The sequence below is a fragment of the Nomascus leucogenys genome, chromosome X (assembly GCF_006542625.1).
Source record: "Nomascus leucogenys isolate Asia chromosome X, Asia_NLE_v1, whole genome shotgun sequence".
NCBI classification, from domain to species: Eukaryota; Metazoa; Chordata; class Mammalia; order Primates; family Hylobatidae; genus Nomascus; species Nomascus leucogenys.
In genome coordinates this window covers 11316558-11335438 of record NC_044406.1, presented here as the reverse complement: position 1 = coordinate 11335438, position 18881 = coordinate 11316558, and the positions used below count along the sequence as shown (strand labels likewise).

The following is an 18881-nucleotide window of genomic DNA, read 5'->3' as shown; positions in this document are numbered from 1 at the left end:
AAATCCCGTCTCTACTAAAAATACAAAAATTAGCTGGGCACAGTGGCAGGCACCTGTAATCCCAGCTACTCGGGAGGCTGAGGCAGGAGAATCGCTTGAACCCAGGAGGCGGAGGTTGCAGTGAGCCGGGATCGCGCCATTGCACTCCAGCCTGGAGGACAAGAGTGAGACTTCGTCTCAAAAAAAAGAAAGAAAGAAACTTGGCATCATCATAGCAGGCCGGCAAGATGGCTGCCTCTGCCTTTGCTGGTGCGATGAGAGCGGCTTCAGGAATCTATGGCTCCTGAATATTTTTGCATCTCCAGCCCACCGAAACTGTGCCAGGAATACCTCTTGTATTTCTGCATTGTCTACTGGACGTTTTAGTCATATTCGGACACCATTCGTTTCCTCCACTCCCAGGCTTATCACATCTGTCAGAAACCTGACATGTGGGCATACTGCAGTAATCCCCAACAGAGTGGCCCCCTTGCTTCCAAGTGTCCTGAAGCTGCCAGTCAGAACTGTAATATACATCAGTACACAAAAAGGCAAGAGAGAGACTGTGAAAGCTGTCATCTATAGGTTTCTTCGACTTCATTCTGGCCTTTGGGTGAGGAAAAAGGCTGGTCATAAGAAAAAATTCTGGAAAAAGACACCTGCAAGAAAAAAGCGATTGAGGGAATTTGTGTTCTGCAATAAAACCCAGAGTAAACTCTTAGATAAAATGACAATGTCCTTCTGGAAGAGGTGAAACTGGTATGCTGATGATCCTTATCAGAAATAGCTTTATGAAACAAATCTGAAAGTATAGATCAGAAGTTTCACTTGTTTCTCAGTTATTGAATATGTATCTTTGTGTACATGACATCTTTGCAAAAATAGGTAAGTATAAAACCGATGTAAATTGTATCAGTTAATATGTAGACATCCAATGCCAACATTAAACTTATAAAAGTATTTAAACTTAAAAAAAACCCAAAAACTTGGCATCATACATATTCTCCCAAAGCTGGAAAAACACCTCTTTACTGATAGGAACCTAAATAAACCCCTTAAACAAGTTGCCCGAGTCTAGTTAATGCTGTGTTGCCAGCATGTGGAAGTATAAAGTCTCAGGTTGCTTTATGCAAGTTGCTTGGTTTGGATGAGCGTGTGAGTGAGAGGTAGGTATGAATCCCTCTGCCTTACAGTTCATGCTAGTTTTTTCCACTCTCAGATGCTGTAAGTCAGGGTCTGCTTGATGAAAAGGAGGGAGGACTTTGATGACAAGTATCATGGTATTTGTATAACAAGTCTGAAAGTTTTAATCCCTTCAGTTAGATACAACCATGGACATTTTTCAAGTAATAATATTTTTATTAGAAATTTGCAGATACCTTGAGCCTGTTCTTTGTAATGACATGGAAAAAGAACACAGCCTACATATCCCTTTGTATATAGGATATTTTTAGCATTGTAAAGCCCCGGTGTCATAATTAACCTTGTCTTTTGTTTCTCATTGCCCTTTTAAATGAAAGTATGAAGCACTTCACTGCTTAGTTCTTCTGTAAGTTTCACTTTGCTGTGAAATGAAAGTGTTCTGAAGATATCCTTGACAGGATATGCAAACGAATGTTAACAAAAACCTTCCTTTGTGTTGAAGGCTGGTCCTAAGTACATACTAGATTTCATCAGTTGAGTCCAAAAGGTCAGATGCCTTGAAAAAAGGCCCCCAATGCAAATAATCGCGTAGTCGACCTGGTGAAAAAAAGGAAAGACTATTTATGCATGCATTGGTCTTTGAGTGGTTCTGCCTGCTGTCTTGTAAACTCAGAAGCAGTTTTCCTGAGGTGGGTATTACTGACCATCTAGCTTACCATCTGAGACTCATAAGTAGATTCGTGAGTGGTGAGGTACAGTGAAGACCACTTGTTTGGGATTCAACATACATGGCCAGCCAATGAAAATGTTAACTCACATCTGCATATGCCTTCATCTTGTTATGGAACTCGAGGCACTATCATTCATAATGCTTAAAAATAAAACACCTGCAAGGCAGCTATTGTTAAAACCTAACTCGCGCACAAGAAAGCTGATGCTCAACGAAGTCAAATCTCTAGTAATAAAACTGGGTTACTATTCATATCTTGACTCTACGGCCCAAGTTCTTTCTGTAAGTCATCTAAACAGCCAGGACCTCAGCAATCTGACTAGATAAAAACAAAAAATTCTTCTTGAGTTTATGATCCTAAGGGTTTCTTTTTCATATCTGAGTGTTTCTTTTTCATATCTAAAGCAGGTATTCATATTAGATGCTGTCACATTTTGCTTATCTCTTGCTGTGTAACAAACCATCCCAAAACGTATCTGCTTAAAAGAGTAACCACTTTATTTGTTCATGATTCTTTGAACATGGTTGGCTGGGTCTCTGCTGGGCTGTTCTTTGGTTGGTTTCAGTTGGGGTCTCCTGTGAGGTTGTAATCAGATGGCTTTGTTCACATGTCTAGTTCCCCAGTGGGGAAGGCTGAGAGGGCGTGATCTTTTCCTCTTTTCTTCCCATGTGGCTAGCTTGGGTTTCTTTTCATGGTGGTTTGATCCTGAGAGTAAGCATTTCAAGAGAGATAAGCTCCAATGTGCCAGCACTTATCAAGCGTTTGCTTACATCATTCTTGCTAATGTCCTATTTATTGGCCGAGCCCGAAGTTAATATGGAAGGATACGCCACAGGAGTGTGAATACCGGGAGTTATGGTTCATCGGGAACCACCAAAGTAACAATCCACCACTTGTAGTATATACAACAGAAATGTAAAAAAATTCATATTTAAGCCAAGATCTATTGTTCCAGATTTTTTTGAAGACTATTGGGTTCAAAACATATTACTTTAGAATACTGTGCAGCCTCCAAAAGTCACACATTAGAATATTACATGACATGGAAAAATATACTATGCTAAGAGTAAACCAAAAAAAGTTTTAAAACAAGTATTTGTATGTATACTCCACTTTTAGCCATTGTTATTGCTGATTATTTTCATTACTCATCTTTGCATTTATCAAAATTTTATCAGTGCATATATACTATTTTTAATCAGTAATGAAGTGTTTTTGCAATTGAAGAAAAAAATCTAAAAATAGTATTGCAATAATAGGTGATAGGTTAACAAGGTTTGAGTATGTTTATATAATATTATTTATATTGCTATATTGCTTTATAGATCCTGGAAAGTAAAATATTTGTAGTCAATAAAATAAAGTTCTTACAGAAATGCGAATAAAACAATACCCCAGTACTGTTAAATTATCAGATTGGAAAAAAGGAAAAAGATGATCAATTCACAGTGTTTGTCAGGATTTAGGGACTTTGGGTGAGAGTGCAAATTGGTACAACCTTTCTGGCAAGCAATTGAAATAGATCAGGATTTTAAATGGGCATTGCTTTGTAGGAATTCTTACTAAAGAGGAAAATGTTTTAAATTCTCCAAACTGTAGCTACTGACCTGTATTGATTTGTGGAATTAATGGTGGTGCTTTGTTCCTTTATATACTTTCCGCCATTCTTCATACCTTCTACATGTAGTTTCCCAAAGCTGATACACATTAATGTTGAGAGGAGGCGGCAGAACTTGAAAGCTTCATGGTCCATGACCTTAAACTGGAGCTTCTCAATTTCGGCTGCACATTGGAATGGGATCATTACAAAGTTCCTGATTACTATGTTGACACCAAAGGTTCTGATTTAACTACTCTTGGGTGTTGCCTGGGTATTTGGAATTTTCAAGGCTGCTCATGTGATTCCAATTGATAACCAACTTTGAGACCAACAGGCGTAGTCAAAACTCTCTTGACTGAACTGACCTGAAATTCCACTGGTTAACCTGCATTCTCCTTACCTTCTGTTAAAAAAAAAAAAAAAAGTTGGCCGATTTCTTATTAACATCTCAAGTTGATAGGTTGCCAGTACATATGTCTTATTCCTCTCAACAGTTGAGTTGTTTTCCTAGAGCCAGTTGTATGTTTCTAAACCTTTTGTTCTCTATTTGTTTTTTGTTTTGTTTTGTTTTGTTTTTTTGAGACAAGGTCTCACTCTGTCACCCAGGCTGGAGTGCAATGGCGTGATCATGGCTCACTGCAGCCTTGATCTTCCAGGCTCAAGCAATCCTGTCATCTCAGCCTCCTGAGTAGCTGGGACCACAGGCATGCACCACCATGCCCAGCTAATTTTTAAGTTTTTTGTAGAGACAGGGTCTCGCCATGTTGCCTAGGCACGTCTTGAACTCTTAGACTCAAACGATCCTCCTGCCTCTGACTCCCAAAGTGCTGGAATTACAGGCGTGAGTCACTGCACCTGGCCCTAAAACATTACTTTTTAAAGGCAATACTCATATTACTGAAATCATTGGAAATTACTTAGATATTGAGTGTTTGTTGAATCCCTTATTACAAATGACTTAAATACTTTCAATTTTAGTGTTTTTTGATAATAACTGCATTTTTGCCAATGGAATATGAATAATATAGGAACATTACCTTATACTTTGTGCTGCTAGAAGACCAGCATTGTCTTTGTCTTTCCGTAAAACCAAAGCATTAGTAACAACTGAAATACCCCAAGCAACCACAACAGTGCCTGGCAATTATAGTTGTTGGTTAAGTGAGTACAAATATGAGAAACTTTTGCTCTAGGTACATTCAAACCTTGAGGTAAGTCAGAAGCTTGTATTCTCTGCCAATATCCACCAAGTTGGCATAACTTTTCAGCTGACAAGATTTACCATGAAATATAATTAAATTCGAATATAACTTACCAGAGCCAGAGCCATTTTCATCAGAGAAGGAAGTGATCTTTCCTTACGCAACAGACAGGGACCATTACATTAGCAACTAGCATGGACTTAACTATCAGGGTGGTTTTCAACTTTCTCCTAAGGTTTTTGGTGATGCAGATGCTGCTAGTCCAGGGCCTCACTTTGAGAACCACTGCCTTACAGATCACCATTATTTAAAAAATCTCCATTACCCAGTGTTGTTATTTTGGTTCTCATGTTAGCATAACGACCTGAAAAAGGACGAGGCAAACACAGTGAGTGAAATGAAGACCTTGTTTTTGGAGGAAGGCAAAGGACAACCAAATCAGTGGATGCAAGTATTCCAGGTTCTGATGGAAGTTACCATACCGTAATTTTTGCTTTTCCTCGCTACCCTGAGGTTTAATGATAAGCTCCTTCACTGTTATGTGCTAGTGGTTAGAATCATTGAAATTGCCTGGGTTAATGCAAACATCTCTGCTTAAAGAACAGAAAAGCCCCCATTTTCTTTTTGTTGTTGTTGTTCATTTGTTTGTTTGTTTTGAGACAGAGTCTCTCTCCGTCACCCAGGCTAGAGTGCAGTGGCTCAGTCTCAGCACACTGCAATCTCTGCCTCCCCGGTTCAAGTGATTCTCCTGCCTTAGCCTCTGGAGTAGCTGGAATTACAGGTGTGTGCCACCATGCCCGGCTAATTTTTGTATTTTTAGTAGAGACGGGGTTTTACCATGTTGGCCAGGCTGGTCTCGAACTCCTGACCTCAAGTGATCCACCCACCTCAACCTCCCAAAGTGCTGGGATTATAGTCCGGGAGCCACCGCACCTGGCCGAAAAGCCCCATTTTCTACCCCCAGCTTTTCCTCTAGGGAACTGTGTAACCTTAGTAAGCCAGTTAGTCTCTTTGAGCCTTAGTTTCCTCATCTGTAAAATAAGATGGGAATCATTCAGTCATGAATGTTCCATCTAACTCCAAAATCTTATGAATTCCATGACCTTTGACAGATGTAATGGGCTCTGTGATTTGACCACAGATGACTTTTGCCGTTTTGGCCCATAAGAGTTAAATTACCAGGTGGCTGGGAAGATGGCCAAATAGGAACAGCTCCGGTCAGCAGCTCCCAGCAAGATCAATGCAGAAGGTAGGGGATTTCTGCATTTCCAACAGAGGTACCCAGCTCATCTCACTGGGACTGGTTAGATAGTAGGTGCAGCCCACGGAGGGTGAGCAGAAGCAGGGTGGGGTGTCATCTCACCTGGGAAGTGCCAGGGGTTGGGGAACTCCCTCCCCTAGCCAAGGGAAGCCATGAGGGACTGTGCCATGAGGAACAGTGCATTCCAGCCCAGATACTACACTTTTCCCACAGTCTTTGCAACCCACAGACCAGGAGATTCCCTTGGGTGCCTACATGACCAGGGCCCTGGGTTTCAAGCACAAAACTGGTCAGCCATTTGGGCAGACACCAAGCTAACTGCAGGAGTTTTTTTTTTTTTTCATACCCCAGTGGCCCCTGGAACACCAGCAAGACAGAACCGTTCACTCCCCTGAAAAGGGGGCTGAAGCCAGGGAGCCAAGTGGTCTAGCTCAGCGGATCCCCCCCCGCCACAGAGCCCAGCAAGCTAAGATCCACTGGCTTGAAATTCTTGCTGCCAGCACAGCAGTCTGAAGTTGACCTGGGATGCTCAAGCTTGGTGGGGGGAGAGGTGTCTGCCATTACTGAGGCTTGAGTAGGTGGTTTTCCCATTGCACTGTAAACAAAGCTGCCAGGAGGTTTGAACTGGGCAGAGCCCACTGCAGCTTGGCAAAGCCACTGTAGCCAGAATGCCTCTCTAGATTCCTCCTCTCTGGGCAGGGCACATCTGAAAGAAAGGCAGCAGCCCCAGTCAGGGACTTACAGATAAAACTCCTATCTCCCTGGGACAGAGCACCTGGGGGAAGGGGCGGCTGTGGGCACAGCTTCAGCAGATTTTAATGTTCCTGCCTGCCAATTCTGAAGAGAGCAGTGGATCTCCCAGCACAGTGCTCGAGCTCTGCTAAGGGACAGACTGCTAACTCAAGTGGGTCCCTGACCCTCGTGCCTCCTGACTAGGAGACACCTCCCAGCAGGGGTTGACAGACACCTCATACAGGAGAGCTCCAGCTGGCATCCAGTGGGTGCCCCTCTGGCATGAAGCTTCCAGAGGCAGGAACAGGCAGTAATCTTTGCTATTCTGTAGCCTTTGCTGGGGATACCCAGGCAAATAGGGTCTGGAGTGGACCTTCAGCAAACTCCAGCAGACCTGAAGCAGAGGGGCCTGACTGTTAGAAGAAAAATTAAGAAACAGAAAGCAATAACGTCAACATCAACAAAAAGGATGCCCACACAAAAACCCCATCTGAAGGTCACCAACATCAAAGACCAAAGGTAGATAAATCCACAAAGATGAGGAAAAACCAGCACAAAAAGGCTGAAAATTCCAAAAACCAGAATGCCTCTTCTCCTCCAAAGGATCACAACTTCTCGCCAGCAAGGGAACAAAACTGAATGGAGAATGAGTTTGACCAATTGACAGAAGCAGGCTTCAAAAAGTGGGTAATAAACTCCTCAGAGCTAAAGGAGCATGTTCTAACTCAATGCAAGGAAGCTAAGAACCTTGAAAAAAGGTTAGAGGAATTGCTAACTAGAATAACCAGTTTAGAGAAGAACATAAATGATCTGATGGAGCTGAGAAACACAGCACAAGAACTTTGTGAAGCATACACAAATATTAATAGCCAAATTGATCAAGTGGAAGAAAGGATATCAGAGATTGAAGATCAACTTAATGAAATAAAACATGAAGACAAGATTAGAGAAAAAAGAATGAAAGGAACAAACAAAGCCTCCAAGAAATATGGGACTACATGAAAAGACCAAACCTATGTTTCACTGGTGTATCTGAAAGTGATGGGGAGAATGGAACCAAGGTGGAAAACACTCTGCAGGATATTATCCAGGAGAACTTCCCCAACCTAGCAAGACAGGCCAACATTCAAATTCAGGAAATACAGAGAACACCACAAAGATACTTCTCGAGGAGAGCAACCCCAAGACACATAATCATCAGATTCACCAAGGTTGAAATGAAGGAAAAAATGTTAAGGGCAGCAAAAGAAAAAGTTGGGTTACCTACAAAGGGAAGCTCATCAGACTAACAACAGATCTCTCCGCAGAAACCCTACAAGCCAGAAGAGAGTGGGGGCCAATATTCAACATTCTTAAAAAAAGATTTTTCAACCCAGAATTTCATATCCAGCCAAACTAAGCTTCATAAGCGAAGGAGAAATACAATCCTTTACAGAAAAGCAAATGCTGAGAGACATTTTGTCACCACCAGGCCTGCCTTACAAGAGCTCCTAAAGGAAGAACTAAATATCGAAAGGAAAACTGGTACCAGCCACTGCAAAAACATACCAAATTGTAAAGACCATCGACACTATGAAGAAACTGTGTCAACTAATGGGCAAAATAACCAGCAAGCATCATAATGACAGGATCAAATTCACACATAACAATGTTAAACTTAAATGTAAATGGGCTAAATGCCCCAATTAAAAGACACAGAGTGGCAAATTGGATAAAGAGTCAAGACCCATCAATGTGCTGTATTCAGGAGATGCATCTCATGTACCAAAGACACACATAGGCTCAAAATGAAGGGATGGAAGAATATTTACCAAGCAAATGGAAAGCAAAAAAAAACAAACAGGTGTTGGTCGGGTGAGGTGGCTCACACCTGTAATCCCAGCACTTTGGGAGGCTGAGGCAGCGGGATCACCTAAGGTCGGGAGTTCAAGACCAGCCTGACCAATATGGAGAAACCACATCTCTACTAAAAATACAAAATTAGCAAGGCATGGTGGCACATGCCTGTAATCCCAGCTACTCGGGAGGCTGAGGCAGGAGAACCACTTGCACCTGGGAGGTGTGGGTTGTGGTGAGCCAAGATCATGCTGCTGCACTCTAGCCTGGGCACCAAGAGCAAAATGCCATCTAAAAAAAAAAAAACAAAACAAAAAAACAAAAAAAACCCAGCAGGGGTTGCAATCCTAGTCTGTGATAAACCGGATTTTAAACCAGCAAAGATTAAAAAAAGACAAAGAAGGGCACTATATAATGGTAAAGGGATCAATGGAACAAGAAGAGCTAATTATCCTAAATATATGTGCTCCCAATACAGAAGCACCCAGATTCATAAAGCAAGTTCTTAGAGACCTACAAAGAGACTTAGACTCCCACACAATAATAGTGGGAGATTTTAACACCCCACTGTCAATATTAGACAGATCAATGAGACAGAAAATTAACAAGGATATTCAGGACTTGAACTCAGCTCTGGACCAAGCCGATCTAATAGACATCTACAGAACTCTCCACCTCAAAAAACAGAATATACATTCTTCTCAGCACCACATCACAGTTATTCTAAAATCGACCACATAATTGGAAGTAAAACACTCCTCAACAAATGCAAAACAATGGAAACCATAACAAACAGTCTATCAGACCACAGTGCCATCAAAGTAAAACTCAGGATTAAAAAACTCACTCAAAACTGCATGACTACATGGAAACTGAACAACCTGCTCCTGAATGACTACTGGATAAATAACGAAATTAAGGCAGAAATTAATAAGTTCTTTGAAACCAGTGAGAACAAAGACACAACATACCAGAATCTCTGGGACACAGCTAAAGCAGTGTTTAGAGGGAAAGCTATAGCACTAAATGCCCACAAAAGAAAGCAGGGAAAGATCTAAAATCGACACCCTAATATCACAATTAAAAGAACTAGAGAAGCAAGAGCAAACAAATTCAAAAGCTAGCAGAAGGCAAGAAATAACTAAAATCAGAGCAGAACTAAAGAAGATAGAGGTACAAAAAACCCTTCAAAAAATCAGTGAATCCAGGAGCTGATTTTTTGAAAACATTAACAAAATAGATAGACCACTAGCCAGACTAATAAAGGAGAAAAAGAGAGAAGAATCAAATAGACACAATACAAAATGATAAAGGGGATATTACCACTGATCCCACAGAAATACAAACTACTATCAGAGAATACTAAAAACACCTCTACGCAAATAAACTAGAAAATCTACAAGAAATGGATAAATTCCTGGACACATACACCCTCCCAAGACTAAATCAGGAAAAAGTCAAATCCTTGAATAGATCAATAACAAGTTCTGAAATTGAGGCAGTAATTAATAGCCCACCAACCTAAAAAAGCACAGGACCAGACGCATTCACAGCGAACTAACACAGGAACAGAAAACCAAACACCGCATGTTCTCACTCATAAGTGGGACCTGAACAATGAGAACACATGGACACAGGGAGGGGAACATCACACACCAGGGCCTGTCGGGGTGCGAGGGGCTAGGGGAGGGATAGCATTAGGAGAAATACCTAATGTAGATGACAGGTTGATGGGTGCAGCAAACCATCATGGCAGGTGTATACCTATGTAACAAATCTGCACGTTCTGCACATGTGTCCCAGAACTTAAAGTATATACACACACATATATATGTATATATGAGTTAAATTACCTTGGATATATTGATTCCTCTTCATTCTGGCTTCTCACAGCGGGATGAAAAATAACTGAAGGGCCAGGTAACCCAAGACCTGCATGGCTCATCAAAAGATCTGCTCTCTTGGCTGGGAGAGGTGGCTCACATCCGTAATCCCAGCACTTTGGGAGGCCCAGACAGCAGATCATCTGTGGTCAGGAGTTTGACACTGACCTGGCCAATATGGTGAAACCCCATCTCTACAAAAATACAAAAAAAATTAGCTGGGTGTGGTGGTGGACACCTGTAATCCCAGCTAGTCTGGAGGCTAAGACAGGAGAATCACTTGAACCCGGGAAGCAGAGGTTGCAGTGAGCCAGATTGTGCCACTGCACTCCAGCCTGGGTGACAAGAGCGAGACCACCTAAAAAAAAAAAAAGTGCTCTCTTGAGGTCGCTGTTAAAATCAGACTAAACTTCAATCATCTCTTTCGAGGTTGCTGTTAGTATATTAATTTCTTTCTTTTTTTCTTTTTTTTTTTTTTTTTTTTTAATTGGAGACAGAATCTCACTCTGTCATCCAGGCTGGAGTGCAGTGGCGCGATCTTGGCTCACTGCAACCTCCACCTCCTGGGCTCAAGCGATGCTACCCCCAAACCCCCCAAGTAGCTGGGACCACAGGCCTGCACCACCATGCCTGGCTAATTTTTTTTTTTTTTTTTTTTGAGACGGAGTCTCACTCTGTCACCCAGGCTGGAGTGCGGTGGCGCAATCTTGGCTCACTGCAAGCTCCGCCTCCCTGGTTCATGCCATTCTCCTGCCTCAGCCTCCCTAGTGGCTGGGACTACAGGCGACTGCCACCGCACTTGGCTTATTTTTTGTATTTTTAGTAGAGATGGGGTTTCACTGTGTTAGCCAGGATGGCCTCGATCTCCTGACCTTGTGATCTGCCTGCTTCGGCCTCCCAAAGTGCTGGGATTACAGGCATCAGCCACCGCACCCGGCCTCCTTGCTAATTTTTGTATTTTTTGTAGAGACAGGGTTTCGCCATGTTAGCCAGGCTGGTCTCAAACTCCTGAGCTCAAGCAATCCTCCTGCTTCGGCCTCCCAAAGTGCTGGGATTACAGGTATGAGCCATCACACCAGGCCTAGTATATTAATTTCTTGATTTAAAAAAACCAAAATCTTTGTGACTTATTCTAAGGCTGAATTGTTTTTAGAGAAAATTGAGGGAATAATTTAGTGAAGGATTCAAAATTTTGTGCCCAGGTCATGGCAGATGTTGGAATCAGTGCTTGTAGCCCTGCATCAAAAGGATAATGTGGCTGGGTGCCATGCCTCACGCCTGTCATCCCAAGTGCTTTGGGAGACTAAGGCAGGAGAAATACTTGAGGCCAGGAGTTCAAGACTAACCTACGCAACATAGCGAGACTCTGTCTCTACAAAAATATTTAGAAATTAGCCAAGCATGGTGCTGCACACACCATTGCACCCAAGCCTGGGCAACAGAGCAAGACATTTGTCTCTGAAAAAACAGCAACAAAAAAAAACACAAAAAAACAAAACAAAAAAACAAGGATAATGTGATTATTTTGGTGTAAACCTCATTTTGTACCAAAATGCTAGCATTGAATTTTTTAAAGTGAGGTATGATTGCCATTGTCTTATCTACTTTGTGCTAAAATGCTTTTTCAGTTGTGATTGGGCCAGAGGCCAGGATGAATCTCCTCTGTAACTCTGACCTGAGTCTTCAGGAAAGAAGATTGAGGAAGAAAGTCTTGGTTAAAATAAATCAGGTTGTCAAGCAGGGGTGATTTTGCCCCCAAGGAACATTGGCAAGGTCTGGAGACATCTTTCGGTTGTCACAAATGTGGGATGGGGGTTGCTATCGGCATTTAGTGGGTGGAGGCTAGGGATGCTGCTCATCATCTCACAATGCACAGGACAGCTCCCCCAGGAAAGAATGAGCCAGCCCCAAATGGCAAGAGTGCTAAGGCTGAACAACCTTGAAACATGCTGGGAGGTGAAAGCAGGGAATCTGTCCCTGGGGAGTGTCTGGCCCCGAGGAAAGGCTGGTGCTTGAGCTAGTTTGTCCAACCTCCCTCCCGTTTCTCCACCCCCAAGACCCTCCTCCAGTTCTTCACATCTGTCTCACCTTCCCCCTCCCCTGCCCCCATTCTGAAATGCCTCCATCAAGGACTTCGGGAAGTTTATCGCGGATAAAGTTGGCTCTCAGGAAAACATAAGAGAAACATAAGAAACTAATAAATGTAGAAAAAAAATGCTCAACTGTAGAAGTATACCAGAATTGGCTTTGCAAACAATGGAGTATCTCATAGGAGGATCTGGAAGAGATGGGGTTACATACTTTTTAAACAAGTGCACCTTTGTTCTTTTTGCATTTTAATGCTGAATATAGCTGTCTTTGTAGACTCGAAATATAAATGATTCCGATTTCCAATTTTTTTAAGTACCAAAAGAATAGGAACACACCAACACAAATACTAAAAGAACAAAACCTGATATACCAGAAAATCTGGGGAGGGGGAAAAAGTGTTGGAATCACTGCTGAGACCTGAACCCAGCAGGCCACGTTCCTAGTCTTTTCCTGGTCACCTCACTGTTTCACACACCCCAAATAAATTATCCTGCCTACAGCATAGTGCCATCATACTTCTGTGTTGCTGACATCAAATGATTGTGCATAAAACTACCTGTGTCACTGGGTGTGGTGGCTCATGCCTATAATCCCAGCACTTTAGGAGGCTGAGGCGGGCGGATCACCTGAGGTTGGGAGTTCCAGACCAGCCTGGCCAACATGGAGAAACCCCGTCTCTACTAAAAATACAAAATTAGCGTGGTGGCACATGCCTGTAATCCCAGCTACTCGGGAGGCTGAGGCAAGAGACTTGCTTGAACCCGGGAGGCAGAGGTTGCAGTGAGCTGAGATCATGCCACTGCACTCCAGCCTGGGTAACAAGAGTGAAACTCCATCTCAAAAAAAAAAAAAACCAAACAAACAAAAAATGACATGTGTCAACTCTGAAGGCTAGATTTACGTAAGCCTTATTCGTGTATTTTATTTATCTCATACTCACATGACAGCCACATCCTAACACTATGGTATACTAACAGGTGCTTCATAAGGGATTGTTGAGTGTATGAATGAATGAATGAATGAATGAAAGAAACAAGACCAACTCCTTCATTTTGCCTGTGGAAGGACTAAAAATATGAATTTTCCGTTTGACATATGTCTAAGCCAAGATATTCACATGAGTCAAGATACAGAGAAGCAAGTGGTATTTCTCTGATGTATTAAAGTTCCTAATTTATGTACATGTAATAAAACCTCTCCAAAATGCAAGGGTTGAAAGTGTGTTTATGGCTGCACCGATGCACATCAGTGGAGGATTATTGACTCTTCCAAAATCACTCTTGTGCCAACTGGTTTTCCCCAGAGTGTCTTTTAATTCATAGGACTTTTTCTGTGAATTTTGTATTGTTAAAAAAAAAAGTTATTCATCACATTCATTGAAGACACTAAGGAAGCCTGCATTCAAGGGGGTCTTTGTGATAGGTTTAGGGACCACAGACTGCAATGGGGTCTTACAGTGGGGGAGAGAGATTAATCTCAGCTCTGACTCCAAGGACAAGTGGGGATTTGTAAGCAACGAGCAGGGTTGGGGGCAGTGGATGGAAAACCACTAAGGAAACATGAGGGGTAGGAAGGATTCTTGCTAGATCAACTCAAATAGAATTCTTGCTAAAGGCAAGCCTGGGTGATAAGATATCGAGGGTGGTCAGATACCAAGGGCATGAGTTTTTTTGATAAACTGATTTCACAGGATTCTTGCTCAAACTAAATTCCACAATGACAGACAGGGAAGCCCAAGACAGGTCTGGTCAAGGAGAGGATTCAGAGGAGCCTGACTATTGTTAGGACAAGGAATGAGTCTTGGTAAGTGTTCAAGAAAGAATTGCTCTTTGAATGCTATGACTGCATTCAGGTGCAGAAATTAATGCAAGGTCAGATCACCATTGCTGTGGAGAGGGATCTCTCCCTATCTTTCTTTTGATTCTTGAGAAGACTGTTCCATAGCCTTGGTCCTAAATACAGAGTTTTCTGAGACTTAAAGGAATTTAGGGTTGCACCAGGCATGGTGGTGCACACCTGTAGTTCCAGCTACTTGGAGGCTGAGGCAGGAGGATTGCTTGATACTATGAGTTCGAGACCAGCCTGAGCAATATAGTGAGACCCTCTGTCTCAAAAAAACAGGAAAGAGAGAGACAAAGAAAGAAAGAGAGGAAGGAAGGAAGGAAGGAAAGGAAAGGAAGAAAAAGAAAAGAAATTTAGGGTCGCTCCTTGGTTCCTTGGGTGAGTAAACGTCAATGGCACATACTGAGCTCATCCTATGGTAAATGTACATCAAAATATGCCCAGAAATAATCATTAGGATGATTTTAAAGAGTGACGTGTTCAGTTTTAGTTCTTAAAATGTGTCCATAATTCATGGTCAGTCTTAGCTTCCATGCAAGAAAATACTAGATTTAGCGCTTCTTGTGTAGGGAAAATCAGAGCATCATACGTCCTCAGACACAGATGGCCACGCCCTCACAAATGTTAAGAATCTCTCAACGTGCGGAAGGACAACGTACATCAGGTAACCTTCAGAGCACAATGCCTTCTGCCTGGACTGTTCCCTGGGGTCTCTGAAGACCACTTATGGTGTTAAAGGGAGCTGTGCCAAAGGACTGGTAATCAAGCCAGGCTTGAAGGTATTTTCTAAAGGTGCCCCTGCTTTTTCTCTCTGATTTTGTGACTACAGCTCTTGAGCGTCTATAGTTAATTGAACAGATTTTAAAAGACCTGTGATACCACAGGTCCCCTGCACATTGTTGGGCTCATCATATAGCCTGCTTTTTTTGTTTTTGCAACCAGCACAAGATCAAAGCCATGCTCGTGGGATTCCTTACCAAGGTGGTGCCGGGGATGCAGAACTATCCACCTTAGAAGGGGGAACGGGAGACCAAACGTCCTGGTTTGCCCAGGACCGAGGCGTTTCCTAAGATATACATCTTTCAGGGCTAAATCGAGAAAAGTCCCAGGCAAACCAAAACAAGTTGGTCACCCTATCGAGAGCAACCATCTGTGCCTTCAGTTAGAACTATTCCAACTACATCTAGAATAAATGACATTGCCTATTAAAACTGCTGGGGACTTCTGCAATCATCTTCCTCTAATTTTTGCAGAAAGATGCTCATACTCAGAGTGGTGTACACATTTTTCCCAAGGTCACCCAGCTTGCTAGCAGCATATCAGGAACCAGATTCTAGATTGCCACACTCCCATTTCAGGGCATTTTCCACTGCGTTATGTTTTCACTTTCCTATTCTCTTTTTTTAAATCACTCTCTTAAAATGTAAAATTCATTCAGCCGAGTTTTCTTTTGGCCACAGAACTCAGCTGTTAGGATAGTGAAGACTGTTCTTCCCATTTATATTGGGCACCAGTTTGGTTGTATTTATGATGGGATGGATGGTGAATGAGGGCTACAATGAAATCAGGTTGTTGTGAATGACCTCAATTGATTACCATCTCTATAATCACATGACATTCATTCCTACCTGTTGTTTCTACAGCCCACTGGAAGTAGTGTTGTTTTTAAGAGACGGGGTTTCTCTGTGTTGCCCAGGCCAGTCTCAAATTCCTGGGCTCAAGCAATCCTACTGCCTCAGCCTTCTGTGTAGCTGGGATTACAAGAATGCACCACGGCACTCAGCTGAAAGTTGTTGTTGCTGTTGTTGTTGTTTGAGACAGTCTTGCTGTTGCCCAGGCTGGAGTGCAGTGGCGTGATCATGGCTCACTGCAACCTCCGTCTCCCGGGTTCAAGTGATTCTCGTGCCTCAGCCTCCAAGTGGCCGGGATTACAGGCATGCGCCACCATGCCTGGCTAATTTTTGTATTTTTTAGTAGAGATGGGGTTTCCCTATGTTGGCCAGGCTGGTCTCGAACTCCTGATCTCAGGTGATGCACCTGCCTTGGCCTCCTAAAATGCTGAGATGCCAAAAGCATTGTTTTTATTTATAGAGTCCTAACCACTTCAGTAGTAGGAGGAGTGGGAGAGGCTCCTTTTGCAATCCAGGGACCTCCATAATGTTGGTTTTTTGTTACCAAACACACAGGTAAGTGGCATCATGGATTTGGTAAACTAACAACAATGTGAGTGCATCAATCTCTGCTTCTGTAAGAATCCCGACTTTAGGATTTTCAACTGTCACTATTCCAACTTCTATTTCTGAAGGTTTGAAATCAATTGATAGAACAGTAGACAGGCATGTAATTGCAGTTTCCACTGTCTGTTTAAATGTCCAATCAAATTTCTTTTTCACTTTTTTTTTTTTTTTTGAGACGGAGTCTCGCTCTGTCGCCCAGGCTGGAGTGCAGTGGCGCGATCTCGGCTCACTGCAGGCTCCGCCCCCCGGGTTCACGCCATTCTCCTGCCTCAGCCTCCAGAGTAGCTGGGACTACAGGCGCCCGCCACCTCGTCCAGCTAATTTTTTGTACTTTTAGTAGAGACTGGGTTTCACCATGTTAGCCAGGATGGTCTCGATCTCCTGACCTCGTGATCCACCCGCCTCGGCCTCCCAAAGTGCTGGGATTACAGGCGTGAGCCACCGTGCCCGGCCCACTTTTTTTTTTCAAGGAAGCTGGTTAACTCAGTTTGTTTAACTCCTGCTGCAGTGGCTTTAAATCACAGCAGTAACCTGCAGGATCACACTTTCACACCTGAGGGCCTTGTTCTTCATCTATACCAATGAAAATCATACAACAACCAATAGACCTCATTGTAGCATTCTGAGTAGTATCAGCAATTCTTCTACACAGAATGTCCACAGGAATCTCATAGCCGTACTTGTATTTCCAGTTAGCTGCCCCCTAGCGTGCCCTCTGTACCTGGGATCTGCTGTTAGCTCTCATTCCGGTCATCACAGTGACAGCCAATGTTTTCAGTTATTTTGAGTAAGTGAGTCACTGTGCTGGAATCCGATAATTTGTCAGGCATTTCTTCTGTATGATAATTACAGCAGTCTTTTCCTCTGACAAATACTGATGTAAGGCCACCCAGGTTAATAGCCTTAAAAGCATATGCATATTCTATTTGGTAGTGCTGGCCCTCGGGCAAAAAAAATGTTAATGTGGTGGGCAAAACCAGCGCTGGAACCACGGGACATGCTGGTAGAACCACTACTTTAAGCATAATCAAGTTTTTTTGTTTTTTTTTTTAACATGCAACTATTTGTCAACTAAATGCTACCCTTCACTGAGGCAGTCACATGCCAAGACAATGTAGCCCTTCTAAAATGGCAGGAGGGCAGTGTGTTCCCCTCTACGATTAACACCTAGAAAATGCATGAAAATCTTGCCTCTTCATACCTTACATTCTTTCTAGGGGAGTTTCAGGAGACTCACTCTAAAAACTGAAGTTAATGTACAAACCGAGCAATTCTAAACACTTTACAGATAACGTCTCAGTTACTATCCCCATCTCACATGTAAGGAAACTGAGGCATAGGGGTTAAGCAACCAGCCCAAGGTCGTTGTTGCTGTTGGTTTTTAAACTCCGGTAAGTGGTGAAGTCTGTGTTTCTGGGCATTCTGCTTTCAGAATGGGAAACAGAGCTCAAAGACTGCAATAAAGGAAACCACCCGGGATGTGATCTTGGAAAGCGGGGGCAGAAAAAAGGTGGAGGGATGTGTTCCTGGGGCACAGGGAGATAAATCAGGAAGATAAATATTGGTAATGAGAAAGAGGAGCCCTGTTGATTTCACGCAATTTAGATACAGGATAGCTGAGTATGTTTCAGCCCCTAACTCCCATCTTCCCTGGGACATCCTTGCTCAAACACATCATGTACCGAACACCCTCTGCTGTCCTGTGCCAGTCGACACTGGAACAACCATAGGGTTCTGGAAAATTCTGACATGAACCATCTAATGGTGATCACCCAGCCCTTCCTGGTCTCCCCAGCGTGATTCCAACCTCTGCACGCCTTAGTACTCCATCTTTCCCTTCCCCACTTCCCTGTCCCCTGTAGTTCAGCCAGGGGATTAGATAGGACTTGCCACAGGAAATGAAACGTCTCTGAAGAGGTGTGGCAGCATTATTAAGTGCAATTGTAAAGCTGATGAAGTGTCTTTGGCTTTCACTTCTCCTTCACTTCCCTCCTTTCTAGTACATTCTATCATGTTCTCTCACACTGTGATCACCTTTTTTCTCAGATGGACCCGGCTGTAATTCTTCATATTTCACTGTGACTTCAAGACAACACGTTGCCATTCTTAGTGTTACACATACTTTACAGCTGAGCTTCACCAGGGGAACGTAATTATGACTTTACTTTGCGCTCACGAGAGTAGTTTGAAGTATCACTGAACAGGCTGTTCTATGGGGACAGGAATCCTTCTCGGTGCTTCTGAAATCAATGAATATGAACAAGTTTTATGCAGCCTACATTTAAGTTTGGTTTGCTCCACTAGATGGATATTGAACATCACTACTCTGATGCGTGAACACACT

At 42.8% G+C, this 18881-nt stretch overlaps 2 pseudogenes; one reads left to right on the top strand and one right to left on the bottom strand.

Moving 5' to 3' along the window:
* Positions 1-227: 227 nt before the first annotated feature.
* Positions 228-733, top strand: LOC100585472 (annotated as a pseudogene).
* A 15738-nt stretch (positions 734-16471) lies between these two features.
* Positions 16472-17536, bottom strand: LOC100585900 (annotated as a pseudogene).
* Positions 17537-18881: the final 1345 nt, after the last annotated feature.